The sequence below is a fragment of the Bos indicus genome, chromosome 14, assembly GCF_029378745.1.
Source record: "Bos indicus isolate NIAB-ARS_2022 breed Sahiwal x Tharparkar chromosome 14, NIAB-ARS_B.indTharparkar_mat_pri_1.0, whole genome shotgun sequence".
Lineage (NCBI taxonomy): Eukaryota > Metazoa > Chordata > Mammalia > Artiodactyla > Bovidae > Bos > Bos indicus.
The window spans coordinates 5,102,612-5,120,136 of NC_091773.1; the positions used below are offsets into that span (position 1 = coordinate 5,102,612).

The 17,525-nt window shown below is 42.4% G+C and overlaps 2 long non-coding RNA genes across 2 annotated transcripts in view; one reads left to right on the forward strand and one right to left on the reverse strand.

The window, feature by feature from the left end:
- Positions 1–17,525, reverse strand: part of LOC139186791 (uncharacterized) — a 20,776-nt gene continuing 3,251 nt past the window's right edge. The window contains exons 2-4 of the long non-coding RNA XR_011570399.1: positions 13,972–14,054; positions 1,391–1,493; positions 1–678 (exon numbers count right to left, since the gene is read on the reverse strand). This is a non-coding gene — a long non-coding RNA (uncharacterized lncRNA). The remainder of the gene's footprint in view (positions 679–1,390; positions 1,494–13,971; positions 14,055–17,525) is intronic.
- LOC139186792 (uncharacterized) overlaps positions 16,057–17,525 on the forward strand; it is a 12,010-nt gene continuing 10,541 nt past the window's right edge. Inside the window, exon 1 of the long non-coding RNA XR_011570400.1 lies at positions 16,057–16,127. This is a non-coding gene — a long non-coding RNA (uncharacterized lncRNA). The remainder of the gene's footprint in view (positions 16,128–17,525) is intronic.

The window sequence follows — 17,525 nt, forward strand, 5'->3', positions numbered from 1 at the left end:
TACTCTTGATTTTTTACTTAGTGTTCTTGACTATAACACATACGTGGCAGGAAAGGGACAGCAAATGAAGTTGCCCTCAACAGCAAGGGTGTGCCCAGAACTGAGTACTTCCCGAGGGCAGAGGTGGGTATTATTTAACTCTGTCGTCTCAATGCTGGCAGGGTGACTGTCTTTTTTAAATGAATATGAGAAAAAAAAATGAAGAAGATGAATAATTTAATTCCTCTGCACAAAGGAAAAAAATTACAGAAGGAAGGGGAAAAAAATGAATGTAAGACACCACGAAGAAGAGATCACTCTCTCTGACTCGACAGACTCAGATCATCCTTTGCAGTGTTCGTGTGGTCTATGCATTGAAAGTGATTCTGGTCCTCTCAACCTGATTACTGGCTGTCAGCATCCAAACGAGACCTCATTCAGTACACCACATCAGTGGCCCCTTCTCTTTTTCTTCTTCAGGAAATGGCCTGAGCCATGCTCGGGAGTTCAGAGCCCTCCTTGCTGCACAGTCCTCACCTACTCCTTCTCTGGAAATTGGCATTGAGCATCAGCACGTGCAGGTACTAGGAGAAAGCTTGTTAATCCACGTCTCTGCTGAAATGGAACTCATCTAATGCGGCAGACAGGAAAAAAGAAGATAATATGCAGGTATTGGAATAAAATGCAAGAAGTCAGTTCCTAGAAACAACAAAAAAGAAGAGTAATGTGTATGAACATTTAATAGGTAGGTATATTTCTCTTAGATTCTACCGAGGGCAGCAGATGACCTTGGTAGAGGGAAAAGCTCACTGAAAATTGTCTAGTCCCTGGGGAAAATGGATGCCAGGCTGGAACATGAAATACATAAAAGAGGGTGATCATTCTGATACCTCCTTCTTGAAGCCTTTTTTCCTCCGTTCACTTCCTGCCCCCCCCCACCCCACCTTGTTCTTTCCCGCTTGACTCTTGTGTATGTTTCCCTGCTCACTACTTTCACATTGATAACCCATGCCAAGACCCCCCTCTGACAGCCAGCATGGGATTACAGCTGGCTTCTTTGTCTCTCTTCCCATTTCTCCTCCCCAGACGAGCCCACCACCTGAGATGCCCAAGTCTATCTCTGAAGCCCAAGTCCTTCCTCCAGAGCTCTAGTCATCTCTACAAGAGATGGGCGTGAGGGCAGAGTATCAAAGTGCGGAAACTGGAGACAATGTAACCCAAAGAAGAAGCCAGAGGAGATTTAGCCAAAGAGTGCTAACATGAAACCAGACCAGAAGGATGGAGAAAAAGATGAAATATGGTGCAAGGGAGCAGAGAGAAGTGGTTAGGGATGAAGACACAGGTGTCAAGGGCGGACTGGGTCCTCTTCTTTTCAAAAGTCCCCTTCTCTTTATGGATGTAAATTTTGTACCTGTTAATGCATCTGCAATTGTTTCTTGCTTAGCAGATAACAGGCTTCCTGAAGCTGGGGTGTTATACATTAGTCATTTCTCATCCAAGGGTCCAGTACAGCACTGAATGCATACACAGTTGATACATAAAAGTTTTAAAACAAATATACATTATCAAAACCAAATCATATAACTTGAAAAATATCCTAACTCTATTTTTTGAGTGTTCCAATGGCACTTCAGGTGTAATATCCTTTGGTCAAAAACACAATAGTAATCTACAGAGTTCAGTTAGCCTTAATTATTGTCAACAAACAGAACTCCCAGAATATCAAGGTACCAAGACCTTTTGATAAGCAATGGCTTGAATGCCAATCTGAAAGGTATTCAGCTGAGAATTTCTAAATCCATATACTAAAGTATTTTAGCTAGTTCATATTTTTTGAACACTATTTATTTCAAGAGCCTATTTCTAGAGTTTTGCATTCTATTTATAAAGTCTGTAATTGCACCATTGACAATTTATTTCTGACTTTCATTAAGCTAATTAGCAAAACATCTGGTGTTGACCAGGGTTAAAGATAACTAAAACCCCTAGCTGCCATCTGTGGAGGGTGCATTTCTGATTAAGACAAGAAGTAACTTCTACAGTTAAACTATTACGTTGAGTTGAGAGTTGAGTGTTAGTCACTCAGCCATGTCCAACCCTTTGTAACTCCAAGGACTGTGGCCCACCATGCTTCTCTGTCCATGGAATTCTCTACATAAGAATATTGGAGTGGATTGCCATTTCCTTCTTCAGAAGACCTTCCCAATCCAGAGACCGAACCCAGATCTCCCATATTGCAGGTGGATTCTTTACTGTCTGAGCCTCCAGGGAAGCCCAAACTATCACCATACCTAATATCAAACCGTTCATAATAAATGTTCTAAATATAATCACTGATGACTTAACCCCTCTGGCCACTCAGGGCACCTGGAACTCTCTTTGGGCAGCTTTCTGGATAGTTGGCTAAAGTGATCTCCGCTTGGTGGTCCCAATTTTAATCCTTATAAGTTTTAAAACATGAAGTTCTAGACTTACTTCCTAAGGTGAGAAATAACAACTTAGATATTCAGAAGTATAATGCTGAATTTTATTTTCTCAGGCAGTGATGAGGTAGATGCGAGATGCTAAAAGCTCTGGACCTAGCTCCAATGCGGCTGGGGGGTTGCAAGACTTCCACAGCACTAAGCAGTTTCCAGGCATCAACTAAAACTCAGCTCAACTCAGTTCTGATCCTGTCTGCCTAGAGAGAGCAGCACATCCCACAGGTTAAGGGTTCAGTCCTGCAAAACTGTCCCCACCCCGTGCAGACACCAATCACAAGTCCAGGTCATCACCTGTGATTCTGACAGACCTTCTTTAGACCAGAGAAGCACTGCTAAACTCACCTGTTTGCATATTCCAATGCATTATTATGGGAAATGCCAACTTTTAGGAAAATAGATGAGTTTTCCAATATCAGTGGTTGTCCCAAACTATGTTTGCCCATGACCTCCTTCCAGCTCCTAAGTCCTTATTCCTTCCATGGAGATCATTGAGGAATGCACACAGCATCTTATAGCTCTTGAGAATCCAAGGAAACACCTTTACTTTAGAGTAGGTTTTATCAGAAAGATAGCAAAATCAGAGGAAAATAGCAAGATGAACCTATCTCACTACCCCGAAGTCCTCCCAGCCTAATGACAGCCTTTCTGACAAAGAGAAGAATAACAATGTTGACAATCATGGACTCTGCTAACAATATTTGAGCACTTACGGTATGTTCCCTTCTTACTACAGGCTTATAAGAAAGACTTGGTTAATATTTCCAGCATCAGTTCAGTTCAGTTCAGTTGCTCAGTTGTGTCCGACTCTTTGTGACCCCATGGACTGCAGGACGCCAGGCCTCTCTGTCCATCACCAACTCCTAGAGTTTACCCAAACTCATGTCCATTGAGTCGATGATGCTATCCAACCATCTCATCCTCTGCCATCCCCTTCTCCTCCTGCCCTCAATCTTTCCCAGCATCAGGGTCTTTTCAAATGAGTCAGCTCTTCACATCAGGTGGCCAAAGTATTAGAGCTTCAGCTTCAACATCAGTCTTTCCAATGAACACCCAGGACTGATCTCCTTTAGGATGGACTGGTTGGATCTTCTTGCAGTCCAAGGGACTCTCAAGAGTCTTCTCTAACACCACAGTTCAAAAGCATCAATTCTTTGGTGCTCAGCTTTCTTTACAGCCCAACTGTCACATCCATACATGACAACTGGAAAAACCATAGCCTTGACTAAACGGACCTTTGCTGGCAAAGTAATATCTCTGCTTTTTAATATGCTACCTAGGTTGGTCATAACTTTCCTTCCAAGGAGTAAGTGTCTTTTAATTTCATGGCTGCAGTCACCATCTGCAGTGATTTTGGAGCCCAGAAAAATAAAGTCAGCCACTGTTTTCACTGTTTCCCCATCTATTTGCCATGAAGTGATGGGACCAGATTTCTAGCACAGAGATGACAAAATAAGCTCAGAAAGGACAAATAACTTACTGGAGCTCCTGCGGCTTGAATGATTAGAGTGAGGGCAGCAGAGACCAGAGCCTGTGACTGTATACACAGTGTGCTGCTGGGGTCAAGTTGATGGTTGGTGTTTCTGCTTCTTAACAAGCTACTGCTCGAGAACAAGACTTCACTTCTCACTCCTCACCATTCCCAAACTCCTCTAGCTCCTGAGGAGTGACCCTAAAGAGGTGGAATGTTCTAGAGACAGCTGGGCTGGGAGTTCATACACAATCTTTGCTGTGTGACCTTAGGGCATGTACACAGGCTCTCTGAATTTCAGTTCTTTGCCTCTTATTCAGGATAACACTTCCCCTTCCCTGGATGGTTGACTGCACTACTGAGACGGCTTCTTCCAAATGTCCAGCTCGCTATAGCCCATGTTAGCAGCAATAGTTCCTGCCCTCTGCCTCTCAGCCTGGACACTTCTCCCCAGGCTCAACCCGTTAAAATGTGCTCTGAAAGCAGCTCACTTAGAGACTGCCACCTCAAATCAGATAATAAAATCACACAGTACTGTCTCCATTACCACCCCCTGCTATGCAGAAATCACATTCTATTCAATTAAGTTAAGTGGACTCCGAAGGAGTGTCACATGCTCCTGCCATTTGCCTGATTTAGGGGAAAAAAAGGAGGTGGCAAGGGTAAGGGTAGGATGCGCCTTCTGGCCTGCTCCTGTCCTGGTGGGAGGACATAAACAGAATGCTATTTCATAGAGGAGACACTGGCAGCTCTCCTGCAGTCTTGGTGATTCAGTCCTCTAAGCCCCTTCAAGACGCCAGCCCTGACTATGAACTTTGGGAGAACTGGAATAATGAAAGCTCCCACCTAGGGTGACACTGCGGGGAGCAGGCAGTGGAGTGTGCCAAAGATCACTGTGTAAGTTCCCTCCGTCGGCAGCAGACAGGTCGTCCTTCGAAACTCTCCTTCAGCACCCAAGGCAGTCTATGTCACATATCTTGGCCCAGTCTTTTTTTAAAAAATTAATTTTTATTGGAATATGTTTGTGCAAATTCTGGGAGTTAGTGAAGGACAGGGAAGCTTGGCCTGTTGTAGTTCATGTGGTCGCAGAGTCAGATACGACTGAATGACTGAACAACAACAATACCAGTTGCTTTGCAATGTTGTACTAGTTTCTACTGTACAGCAAAGTGAATCAGCTATGTATATACTTATATCCCTTCTTCTTTGGATTTCCTTCCCTTTTAGGCCACCACAGAGCATTGAATAAAGCTCCCTGTCCCATAGAGTAGATGCTTACTAGTTATCTATTCTATGGGTGCATATGTGCCCAGTTGCTTCAGTGGTGTCCAACTCTTTGAGACCCTATGGACTGTAGCCTGCCTGCCAGGCTCCTCTGTCCATGGGATTCTCCAGGCAAGAGCACTGGAGTGGGTTGCCACGCCCTCCTCCAGGGACCTTCCCAATCCAGGGATCAAACTCACATCTCTCATGCCTCCTGCATTGGCAGGCGGATTCTCTATTGATAGCACCACCTGGGAAACCCCATCTATTTTATGCATGGCATCATTATCATATGTATGCCAATCCCAATCTCCCAATTCATCCGACCCCACCCCTTGGTATCCAAATGTTTTTTCTCTACCTTTGTGTCTCTGTTTCTGCTTGTCAAATAAGATCATCTGTACCATTTTCCTAAGATTCCAAATACATACATGGATATAGGACATATGTTTTTCTATTTCTGACTCACTTCACTTAGTAAAGAGGGTTTTTAGGTCTATCTGCTGCTGCTGCTGCTAAGTCGCTTCAGTCGTGTCCGACTCTGTGCGACCCCATAGACAGCAGCCCACCAGGCTCCCCCGTCCCTGGGATTCTCCAGGCAAGAACACTGGAGTGGGTTGCCATTTCCTTCTCCAATGCATGAAAGTGAAAAGTGAAAGTGAAGTTGCTGAGTCTTGTCCGACTCTTAGCGACCCCATGGACTGCGGCCCACCAGGCTCCTCCGTCCATGGGATTTTCCAGGCAAGAGTGCTGGAGTGGGGTGCCATTGCATTCTCCTAGGTCTATCTATGTCTGTGCAAATGGAACAGTTTTGCTCCTTTTATGGCCAAGTAATATTCTGTTGTATATACATGTCCCATCTTCTTTATCCATTCCTCTACAGCTAACAAGGATGAGGGCCTTTTGGGCGCACAAGGCATGGCCTCCCTGTGGAGGCATGCGCTGCAGTCCAGGGACCATTCCAGCCTTTACTATTGGAAGTTGCCATGATTCTCAGAATGTCAGTGTTCTCTCTTACAAAATGGGGTGAGTTGGAATCCTCACCGAGGAGTACCGTGAAAGTCAAATCAGAGAGTGTGTGAAACTATTTTGCAAATTGGGAGACATAGCACTCTTCTTTCCTTTTAAAATTTTGGGCTCACACTGATTAAGGGAGTATTGGTTTATGGCTGCTGCTGTAAAAGATTGTCACAAATTTAGTGGCTTAAAACAACAAACACTTATCTTTCAGTTCTGGGGGTTGGCATTCTGAAATAGATCTCCACAGGCTACAATGAAGCTGTCTGCAGACACCCCCTGATAATCCCATCTTACATCAAGCATCACGTGTCCTTGAGTTGGCCAGCCAACCTCTGGAAGCACCTCCTTCTGCTCAGTCCCCGGGTCCAAGTTTTAGGAAACAATGGACCTGACTGTTGAGGGACCTTGTTTGCTCTCACAGGAAATCACATACAAAAGCAAGGGGCTTTTGAATGTGCAGTTACTCTCGAGGTAAACCTGGGAAAGTTCCAAAATCTGGAGAACAAAAATGCCTGTCGACTCATTAAGATTCTGCACCCCCTCACTACAAGGATATTAGTGATCATCACCATCTCCATCTTCACAGTTTCACACACAAGTCATGGGAGCCTGGAGGGCAAGTGACTGGACCAGGTCACTGGGGGCTTTGTAATATGTCAGAGCAGATCCGCTCTCTACATTTTCCAGGCGTGCTCTTTAGGAGTTCAGTTGTAATAAACGATGCCATTTCTCCCACCTGACAAGAATAACAACCTTTTGTGTCAGGACTGTTCCCTTCCTCGAGACTGGAAGTTTTCCAAAAAGGGTGATCAGAAGGCCTTTTTAACAGGAGCGGGACATTCGCAGAAATGCCAAGTGCTGACTTGTCTCCTCTTGCAACCCGAAGCAGCACCTTGCAAATGTCAGTAGCTCAGGGACAGACAGTATCCAACGGTATAAATTCACTACCCACCTCCCTTCATGGGAGTTGTTCAAAAGCATCTCAGTGAAAATGGGAGGTCAAGTATATCTTCTTTATTTTTTCAGCCCCTGTTTGCAGAAGTGGGTGATGAGCAACATGCTGTTATTTGTTTACAGCGACTGAGATCAGATGACAAATCAGATTTCTAATTCAGGTTACTTTGAATCACAAACGTGCATTATACATGCAAAGGCTTATGTCACGGGCTTCGGGTTCTTGGTTAGCTTAAGATTAAACAAACACACTGTGACCGTCTATTAGTATTTTTCTTTCTTCCTTTTCTTTTTCTTCTTTGCATTCTGCTAAGCAGTTTCACAAGAGTAACACAGACCCCAGAGTCCTGCGGGGCACCTTAGGTTGGAACCAAAAACAAGCTGCTAAATCATCCTTAAGAACATATAACCTTGAACATTTGTTGTTGTAAGACAAAATAACAAGGTTAACTTCTCTCTTTTTTTATGTTTTAAAGGAATGATTTTTAAATTTTTTTTTTTTTTTTGTAAAGAAAAGTATTATCTGATTTGGGGTCTTTGCTGTAAATCCTGCCCCCAAAGGCTAGGATAAAATATTGAAAATCTTTTCTTTATTGGAAATCAAATAAAATGACTTTAAAAATATGATTAATGGATACTAATTTACTAAGTGCAATACTTAAATCCCCAAGGCGTGTCTTATTCATCAGAACTCAGATAATAATACATGATGCTCCTTAATCAAATGCTGAGTTTCTTTCATTCATTAGCTACATGACTTTGGGAAATTTACTTAAGCTTTCTGAGCCAGTTTTTCTGTCAGGTTAGGGTTGTTAACACCTCACAGGGGACTTTTTGAAAATTAAATAAGACTTCATGTGTAAATAGGCTAGGCTCAGGGCTAAGCCCAGGATGACATCTGCCACAGTCTGATAACCCCTTACACTGGGTCTACCCACCTGATGTGCATCAGTGAGATGCAGCAAAATGCCTTTTTTCTAGATCCTGATGCTTCTTTCACTTCTGAGAGTTAGTGATGCTGGGTTATAGCAAGCCCATAGACAATCTGTGGGTAGGACGGATGCACAATGCAGAGCCAACAAATTAATTCTAAGGGAAATAACAGCAAACCTCAGATGACTTCTAATGGTGCATGTATATTTTCTCATGCAATCTTCACACCAGTGCTGAGAAATAACAGATTTGTATTCATATTTTGGGCTTCCCTGGTGGGCTTAGCAGTAAAGAATCTGCCTGCTAATGTAGGAGGCACAGGTTCGATCCCTGAGTTGGGAAGATCCCTTGGAGAAGGAAACGGCACCCCACTCCAGTATTCTTGGCTGGAAAATCCCATGGACAGAGGAGCCTGGCGGGCTGCAGTCCATGGGGTCACAAAAGAGTCAGACAGGACCTAGCAACTAAAGCAACAACAGCAACATCCACCTTTTATCCATGTGAGATGGCCACAGAGAGGTTAGATAGCTGTAGACATGGTAAGACAAGCTATTAAATTTCTTTGTCTGCTGTGTTATCTTAAAAAATGTAATAATAATGATAACTCATAGGGAAAGAGCTATTTAGAATTAAATAAGGTGACATGAGTCCAATATTCAGCACCGTGTCTGGCACAGGGTAAACAGGTCACTGAACCCTGACCACTGATTTTCTCTATATTCACAGAGCCGCACACAGAATTCTAAAATGTAGTGGTTATTCATTAAACATTACTCCAAAAGATATAACAAAGAATAAGTGAGTAGTAATTTCCAGGAGCACAAAGTTTAAACAAAAAGCTGACTCTGCTTTCAGTGTTTCTATGATGAAAGTACGACTCCTATATTTCTGAGTTGTCTGGAGGTGATATAGCAGAGCATAGTCATTTGGTAAATTATTCAGCCTTTGGAAAGAAAAAACTCACTAATGTTTTCTCCCTGTTATGGATCAGATATTTTTTTTTTCCTCTTAAGCACATTTCTATACCAGAAAAGATTCTTGTCCCTCTGCCCAAGAAGGACCATGCCTGTTTGATAGGCTGTTAGCATCTTGACATGTTACACCCCAGAGAAAACATTCATGCCTCCCTGAAGCCTGCCTTGATCCACAGTAGCGAGAAGAGATCTCTCCCACTCTCATTCTTTCCTTCCTTCCTTCATTCACTTACCAAACATTTATTGCAACTCCATGTGCCAGGCACCATGCCACGTATGGAGATAAAATGCCATACCAGACATAATCTTTGCTCTCATGGACTTTTTGGTGTATTTGAAGATTGGGATTTTAATTGAGTAATCTTATAAATACATGTAAACTCCTTCTTGTACAAAGTGACCCCCCAAAAAGGTGAAAAGAAGGTATGAATATGGGGACTTTCCCTGTGGTCTAGCGGTTAAGATCCAGTGGGCAATGCAGTGGGTGAGGCTTTCATCCTGGGTCAGTGAACTAGAATCCCGCATGCCAAGAGGTAAGGCCAAAAAATAAAAATTTTAAAAAGAAAAAAAATAAAAGAAGGTATGGGTAATGAACAGGGAGAAAAGTCTGGGTCCAGGAGTTTGGGGTACGGGTGGATGGTTGAGCTGAGATTTGAAACAAGAGAGAACAACAGACAGACAAAGGTGTGAATATGTGGGTGTGCAGTGAGAGAGAATAGGAATGGTGTATTTTCAGAGCTTTCAGCTGGGGCGAGGGGAGGACAGCCCTGTGACATAAGGAAGCCCGGACTGTTTGAGGGGGTAGTGTGAGGGGAGCGAGGCGGGGCCACACGGAGCACGTGGTCAACTCCTGTCCAGTCTGCCCCTGGGTGTGTGTGCCTGCCCTTGACTTCTAGAGCGACGCTGTCCAATAGCACTTTCTCCAATGATGTACGCTCTCTCTATCTGCCCTTCAGTGTGCCGGCTATTGACTCCTCTATTAAAGAACTAAAGAACTGTCTGACTGGTCTACTGAAGAACTGTGTTTGTAATTTTATTTACTTTTTTAAATTACTATTACCAGACACTTCTGGCTAATGATTTTTTATCTGATCCCTTAGTTCTAGTCTGTCCCATGGAGGTCTTAGATTGTAAGACTTGTTGCATGATATGCTCCTTTAACGTCCGATAGTAATTTGGCTTATTTAAAGGTGATCTAATGGTAATTTGATTTGACTGTGATATTCACAAAAAGCAAAAGTGGCATCTTCTTTTCTGTCAAATGGTTATGTTATGCAGGAGGAAGGAGATAATTTATATGAGCTATGTGGTTTGCTAATAAAATATTTTTCAGCAAATAAAGAAAAAAAAAAAAAAAAGACATTGCATGATCACTCCCTGGTCTAACATTTACTATCCAAAGCACCAAAAACTGATTCTCAAATTGACAACAGAATTTATATTTATTAGGAAGAAAAAGACGGGGAAAAGGAACAGAAAAGTTAGTCGAAAGAGGAAAATTAATCACTTTAGAGCTTTCTAAAGAACTAATAGTATCAATAATAGTATGCTTATCTTAAAGATGTAGAATTGCAAACACTGATACTTCTGTTACTGTGACTGCTGCTGCTAAGACCCTTCAGTCGTGTCCAACTCTGTGCGACCCCATAGATGGCAGCCCACCAGGCTCCCCTGTTCTTGGGATTCTCCAGGCAAGAACACTGGAGTGGGTTGCCATTTCCTTCTCCAATGCATGAAAGTGAAAAGTGAAAGTAAAGTCACTCAGTCGTGTCCGACTCTAGCAACCCCATGGACTGCAGCCCACCAGGCTCCTCCGTCCATGGGATTTTCCAGGCAAAAGTACTGGAATGGGGTTATTGTGACTATTATAAGATAAATGTTTATGAAGGGTTTTTTTTTCCACACCAGTCATTGTTCTAAACACTCAACTATGGATTAGTCCATGATATCTTTACAGGGGTGCTATGAGGTAGGCATTAGTTTAATCTTTTTTTTTTTTTCAGAGGAGTAAAAGTGATGCACAAAAGCCTCAGCCTCTCTCCAATGTAGGTGTCCGTGATGTTTCACTGGCATTTGCTAACTCTTCATCAACCAGAACAAGCTTGGGACAAAGGCCATCCTTCCTTCTGGGGTCATGCATTCCATTTTTTTTAGTGTCAGGGCTCCTGATTGGTGGCAAAATATACCTCCTTCTGATTCCTTTCATTGTCCAGAGTCCCGCCCTTGGAACAAAGCAGGACAAATTTATTTATTAGTTTTTTAAAAATTATAATAGAACTGCTTTACAATATTGTGCTAGTTTCTGCTGTACAACAGTGTGAATCAGCTATTAGTATACACACACCCCCTCCCTCTTGAGGCTCCCTGCCACACCTCCCATCTCACCCCTCTAGGTCATCACAGAGAACCTACCCGAGCTCCCTGTGCTCTACAGCAGCTTGCCGCTGGCTATCTATTTCACACGTGGTAATGTGTATATGTCAACACTATTCGCCCAATTCGTTCCACCCTCTCCTTCCTTCACTGTGTCCACAAGTCCATTTTTTGTGTGTGCTTCTCTATTCTTGCCCTGCAAATAGGGTCATCAGTACTCCAGATGGAAAGCACCCAATAATTTGTACAGATGAGAGAAAAGCCCAGTTTCCATAGTATAGTTGACTCAAACTCCATGGGAAAAGGCAAGGGGACTTTGAAGGTCTCCAGAACGGTCCTCTACCTATAAATCCTACAGTAAACCCTACCCGAGGAAGCCAGCACTGGCTTCAGGCTACAACGAGTGAAGCAAATGCACAGCTGCAGCTAACTTTCTCAGTTCTTTCATTTCCTTAAATGTCACTTTCCCTGAGCTTTTCCTTTTATGGTCTACCTCTGGGCAGAATCCATCACAGCCTTGGCTGTGTTCTCTTAACCATTCATCTGTACCTCTGGGTTTGCACTATGCCTCTAGCACCTAAGATAGTCTGTGTTTCAGGGAAAGTTCTACCTATTTATTGAATAAGTAGGTAAAATGCTTTGGTGCTACTGTGTAAAGACTTGTTTATATGTCAGCCTCTCACCCAAGAGTATGAGCACCTTAATTCAGGACTATGCTGAACAGCTGGCAGGTAATATCTATGGCCATCAACTCAAGAGTTTATCCTGCTTGTCCAACTCAGTCACTGTCTCTTGGTACAGACATGATGGGGACATCTAGCTCTCAAAACAGCTTTGCCTCTGATCTGACTGCATCCTCAAACCCACGAGTGTATTACCTGGCTTTTCTTTCTATTGTAAATTTGTTTCTAGTTACTTTCTGTGTTTTCAGGTTGAGGAAATGTGCTTTTCCTTGTTTCCTTGTTACCTTGTCCAAATAGTTGGACATTTCCATTTCTTATCTGTTTAATCATTTATACAAAGGAATATGTTTGTTCCCAGATATATTCAAAGCAAGGGTAATGACAACTGCTATGTAGGGTAGATTGAGAACTTAACAAGTCTTGTTATTAACAGAACAGCACCTAGTATACAGAAGGGCTTCCCTGGTGGCTCAGAGGTAAAGGATCTGTCTGCGATGCAGGAGACATGGGTTCAGTCTTTGGGCCAGGAAGACCTTCTGGAGATCCTCATTTTCTGGAGAACAGAATGGCAACCCACTCCAGTATTCCTGCCCGGAGAAACCCACGGTCAGAGGAGCCTGGCAAGCTATAGTCCTTGCAGGCGCAAAAAGAGTCAGACACGACTTAGCAAGTAAGCCACAGCCACTACCAGAGCGTACAGAAGGCTCGGAAGGAAGGAAGGAAGGGGCTGGTTGAACCCACACGTGGAGAACCACAGATAGAGAGTGACCGCAGATACTGAGGGCAAACTGAATGTTATACTCGAATTTTCAACTGCGTGGAGGGTTAGTGCCCTCAACTCCCACGCTGTTGAAGGATCAGCTGTATTTATAATTGCCAACTGATGATCACAATAAGTTTAGTTAACATTCATAACCTCACATAATTACAGTTCTGGGGTGGAGGCAAGCTGCTATTAGAAGCTTAATTTCTCCATCTGACATGTCAAAGCTCCATGAGGAAAGAAAGGACATAATTTGAGCTGTACATTCATGTATCACAAGCACACAAAAAAGCCTTGGACATGCAGTCAATACTAACTAAATATTTGTCGAATTAATTGCATTAAGAAATCCTAGGTGCTATGATGTGTCTTATTTATCTTACTGTTAAATTGAGGGTTATATTTCATGGTGGGTGCATTGGTGAGAGTTGTTTAGCACTTTAATCCTTGAGTGATACTGCTCAATAAACAAGGCACCCTGGTAAAAGAAAAATGGCTAAGAATTCCCAACGAAGTCTTCAAGGAGGGTGGGCCTCGAAGCATGGGGGGCGTTTTACTGGATAGCAGAGAGTTTAAAAATGGCTTCATAAATGTGTGGTCAGTTTTTGCACATTCAGCACAAGCCACGCTTACTTCATGTGTTGCCCAGCCAACTAAACAACACAGAGAGGTGCAGCTTTAAATAATAGAGCTAGACATTTGGATTTATGAAGCCAGTGTTGAGTGGAATTGCCCAGAATGCTTAAGCACACCATTTCCCAGATCCACTCTTGCATTTTGAATTTTGCTGTGTTCCTGCTCCTGCTTTGTCAATAAAGTTTCTCAAATGAGTGCACATTTATTTCCCCAGGTTACTACTCTATAATGTTAAATAAAACTTGTGCCAGAACTAATCTTTGCAGAGCTTAATCTCACCTGCCTGTGCTTTTAATTATTCCACTTGCCATTTTATTTTGCAGAGCCTACATGGTGGAAAAAATGGAAAAAAGAATGCTAAACAGCAAAATGAAGCATAAATCCATATATACACATATGTATATTTGGCACAAGCTCACATAAACACGTGCAGGAGACTCACCTTTTAATTAATCCATGTATCCAAATTAATGAAGATCTGATGCTGATCTTAATCCTTCCTGGGTTTAGGAAATTGGTACAAACCTAATTAAGTGTGATTGAGAAAAAAAATCACAATCCTAGGCCTTTTATAGACCTCTTTCTCTCAGCAACTTTATCTGTTTCATATCATTTATATGCCCAAAATATCTCTACTAGAAATACATTTTTCTCCTCCCTGATACTACATCCTCTTTGAGGCATTCTCCTTAGATAACTTGCTCTTCCAAGTCCTAAAATGGGCTGCCAGCATCCTCCCTGGCTTCCCCATTTCATTACATGAATATCAGTGACCTGAAGCAGGGGCATACTATTCATTGAATAGGCTTGCAAATTTTGATTTTTCCTCTCTTAGAGATTATAGGACTAGGATATGGACACAGGTTTAATTAAACATTAGTTCCAGACTAGATGGGCTTGCCTGGTGTCTTACAGTGAAGAATCTGCCTTCCAGTGCAGGAGACCTGGGTTCTATCTGAAGATTCCCCTGGAGAAGGAAATGGCAACCCACTCCAGTATTCTTGCCTGGAGAATCCCAGGGACAGGGGAGCCTGGTGGGCTGCCTTCTATAGGGTCGCACAGAGTCGGACATAACTGAGAGACTTTCACTTTCTTTTTCCATACTAGATGAAAAGACTCACGTGATACAGGGCTGTAGACAAAATTGTGGTTGCCAAGATGGAATGCATGTAAAAGAAAAGGAAATCTTTTCTCCCACTATGCAGGGAGAAAATTATATATAGTGCATGCTAGACAAAAGCATATTAATTTTCAATTGTTGCTGTAACAAATTACGACAATTTGGTGACGTTTCCGTCGTAAAGACGACGTCAGACCATAAAATTATTGTCTCGCGGTTCTGTTGGTCCGAAGTCTGACCAGAGTCACACTAGGTAAAATGAAGGCATTGGCTGGTCTGTATTCCTTTCTGGAGGCTCCGGGGGAAGAACTTATTTCAACTCATTCGGGTGGTTGGCACAGTTGAATTTCTCATAGATGAAGGACTTTCTTTTGTGGCGCATCCACCGAATGGAGAGATGTCTGCTTCTGAATCTTGTGGCTTTACGTCCTTGGCTTGAAGCCTTCTTCTAGCATCCCCAAGCTGGCAGAGGTAAGTCAAGGCCTTCCCACACCTCCAATCTCACTTCCCCTTCTACCTCCTGCCTATCTGGCTGGAGTTGGAATGAAGTTGAAGGAAACCTGAGGGAAGAGACCACAGGCAGGGGTGGCTTCCTGCTAAGAGGTATTGTTCTAGGCTTTAATCTATTGTTTTGGTGGGAAGAAGGAAGCAGAAGGATATGAGAGAATGGTCAGGAAAAGCCTTTGTGATGTCTGAATGGTATGCTTTATGAAGATTTCTGTTTTTCTGGTGTACATGGTCTCCATCTGAAAATGGTTCAGTTTCCTCAATGGAAAAAAATCTATATTCTTTTACACACGGGCTTCTCAATGAGCCTGGTGTCTGGTGGACTGTTTCCCAGAAAACACTTTCTCATCATATGTGGTTTTATACTGCTGCTGCTGCCAAGTCGCTTCAGTCATGTCCGACTCTGTGTGACCCCATAAACTGCAGCCCACCAGGCTCCTCCGTCTCTGGGATTCTCCAGGCAAGAACATTGGAGTGGGTTGCCATTTCCTTCTCCAATGCATGCATGCATGCTAAGTCACTGTAGTCATGTCAACTCTGTGTGACCCTATGGACAGCAGCCTACCAGGCTCCTCTGTCCATGGGATTCTGTAGGCAAGAATACTGGAGTGGGTTGCCATTTTCTTCTCCCATGTGGTTCATAGAGCACATTAAATTAAGACTTCCAAAAGAGAATGAATACCCAGTTTATACCAATATGTAAACTGAGACTGTACTTCTTTTACTTCCTAAAGGAAGACTGGTTCCAAAACTTTTTATATGTGGGTTCTTGTAGCTGGAGGTAATAAAATTGACATAAATCAAGAATAATAGGTGTTTTCTAGTGAGGACTTTCACAAATTCAATGAATGCTCAAGCAGTATTATTAATAGTAGTCATTTACAAAAGGCTTTAAAGATGAAAACCTTTCTAACTTCTCAGTTGCATGGCTACATGAAACAGGAAGACGAGTTTTTTCCAAAGTCTTCAAGGTAAGTTAAAAATGAAGTGGTGGTATAATTATTATTTAGAATTTCTTCAAATGGAAATGGGAGCTTCACTAATAGCTCAGCTGGTAAAGAATCCACCTGCAATGCCGGAGACCTGGTTTCGATCCCTGGGTTGGGAAGATCCCCTGGAGAATGGAAAGGCTACCCCCTCCAGTATTCTGGCCTGGAGAATTCCAAGGGGGGGTCACAAAGAGTCGGACATGACTCAGTGACTTTCACTTTCACTTTTCAAATGGGATTAGTAATATGATTGTCTTCATTGTTTTATTCCTAAATTTTGCTTTTTTGATTCCAAACATTTAAATTTAATGAAATGTGAGTAAAATATCCCTTTGTTATCTCTTCTTCTCTTGTTTACTCTCTATAGATGTCTATGCATGAATATATAGATATAGATCATATAGATAAATCAAGGAACTTTTAGTGACTTTTAAATGTTTTCTTATGTATTTTATTATTGTATATTTTGTACATATTCTACTTTCCATTCTTTCTTTTATGTTTTTAAGAGTTTTAAAAATCTGTTTTACTTATTTGTTTGTTTATTTGTTATTGTCTGGGTCTCCCATTGTGGCACTGGGCTTTCTCTAGTTGGGGTGAGCAGGGGCTACTTCATTGCAGTGTACCAGTTTCTCCAGAGCTCTGGCTCAGTAGTTGTGGTGTGTGGGCTTAGTTGCACAATAGCATGTGGGATACTCCCAGACCAGGGATGAAACTCATGTCCCCTGCATTGGCAGGTGGATTCTTAACCACTCGACCACCGGAAAGCCTCCATTCGTTATCCAAATCCCAGTTGACCTTTTGCCTTTGCATCAGGAATCACTTTTCCAACAAGCTTTCTTACTTTCCTGTAGGTTGCTATTTTACCCTAACAGTTATGATGTTTTTATTCAAAATATTTATCTACATGGTAATATCCCCAGCCTGCAACCCCAGCCACAGCCCTCAGCAATGCCTTGCACAGAGCAGATGCAGGATAGTTCTTGTGTCGTTTCTGCCGCACCGAAATGAACTGCAGTGACCTCGTGGTAAAATAAGTACGTTCACAGATGTCAACACCGTAATTAAAATTCCAGTCTTCTGGCTTTAAATTCTCCACCGTGAAGAAATGTCAAGTGTCCTACTTGGAGTATATTATTAGTTACCTAGCAAATATTTACATAATTATGGGTCTGGTTAATGCTTTTTGTGAGACTAGGAATATTACAAGGTTTACTGTTCTTCATGGAGTTTACATTCCAAATTCAGCCAAGTTCACAATGGTATATTTATTGGACAGGGGAGAATATTATATTTTGAGTATGCTTTTCAAAATCAGATAATTAAAATTAGAGAGGCAACTGCTCAAAACTTACTATGGCTCAGTAAATTTATATTATC